We start from the raw sequence: 1675 nt of genomic DNA, 5'->3' as shown, positions 1-1675 counted from the left end.
CACAAGATTACTGTACAGTGTACAAGTACCATGAAAGGAATCAATTCTGGGGATAGGAAACTTGCAGCAGGAACAGTTAATTCTGCTTGAGGGTAGCGTTTGGGAAAGGTATCACCCTTGACTGAGGAGTTAGAATTCAGAGGAAGGGGAAGACATGGGAACACTAGGGTATGCGTGTTTTGAAGTAATGACCTAAGACGGCAATGAGCATTTCAGACAATTTCAGGTAGTTTAGGGAGGCTGTAGATCTGGATCTTTAAGGACAGGAAGGCAGGAAGAGAGGTTGAAAATCTGGGAATTGTGTATCCAGGATTCCTGCTTCTCAATATGAGATATAATCTTATTGGCTCATTTTTAACAGTAAGGGCTTAAAAAAGAACATAGACAGACCTACATCCGTGTGGTCTTGGATGCGTCCTGTGGCCTCAGTGAAATCGTCTATAAAATAGTCTAGTTGGTAACTTCTCATTCACTTGAAGATTACAAGGAACGTACGTAAAGTGCCTAATACGGCTCCTGGCAAATTAATGGTCAAGAAATACTGATTTCCTTCTTTTTACCGACTCTACTCCTGAAATGACACAGAGAAAATTCAATCTGGACATCAAAAAATGAATTAGAAATAACCCAAAGAAAGAAGATTTAGATGGTCAGAGTGAGTTTTTAGACTTAGCATGCTGCCCTTATTCTGTTAAAGAAAAAACAAACAAACATGACTATGATAAATCTGTATATTATTTGAGGGCTTTCATGTGGAAGGGAGAATGAATTTATTTAGAATAGCTTTGGAAGATCACTGGCCTCTCTTCTCCTTTTAGCTACCACACCCCTGCTTATACTTCATACTTAGGTCAAATATCATTTCTTGACAGTAAGACTTTCTTTACTACTATATTTACAAAAGTTTTTTTTTAAAGATTTTATTTTTAAGTAATCTCTATACCCAGTGTGAGGCTTGAACTCACAGCCTTGAGATCAAGAGTCACACTCTCTAGGAATGGAGCCAGTCAGGCATCCCTTTACTGCAATACTTTTAAAGAGCATTCTTACAACTAATTATTATCTTTGTCTGACTATGTGACCAGCGTCCATCTTCTCACTCAACTGGAAACTCCATTTAAGCTGAATTTTAGAAATCATTATTTGCTCAGTCTTTCGCATAAGACCACATACATGAAAGCCTCTTAACTATTTGTTGAATACAGTTTCTGCCCTCAAGCCTTCCTGTGCTATGAGTGGGTCTCCCCTGGAACCTTGATACTATGCAGGTGTTGCACCCTCAGGATAGATAAAGAGAAGACAGCCCCAAGCCAGACATTAGTTATTTTGAGCAACCGAAACCAAATAATTTACACAGAATAACTGATGTTCCCTAATAGAATGGTCCAGCTCTTCACTTCCAATTCTGGCTACTTAATACGGTCTTCATCCGGACACGTGGCCATATTGCTAAGAGTTAATGGGAAGAAAGTACCTTGCCCATCAGAAGACATTTTCAGTGTTAATGAAGTGGAAAATAGCAGAGTGAAACAAGGTCACAGCCTAGGAGAGGGCTTTCAGCAAAGGCAGCGACAGCAGGCACCAGAGGACAAGGGGACTCATTTGATTGGGAAGGCGTCTTAGTCATGCAGATTAATGGAAAGGCTGCAAGAGGGAGTTACCTTGGTGATGAGCA

The sequence above is a fragment of the Crocuta crocuta genome, unplaced genomic scaffold (genome assembly GCF_008692635.1).
Source record: "Crocuta crocuta isolate KB4526 unplaced genomic scaffold, BGI_CrCroc_1.0 scaffold119, whole genome shotgun sequence".
Classification (NCBI taxonomy): Eukaryota; Metazoa; Chordata; class Mammalia; order Carnivora; family Hyaenidae; genus Crocuta; species Crocuta crocuta.
Note: the sequence above shows the minus strand (reverse complement) of the source record.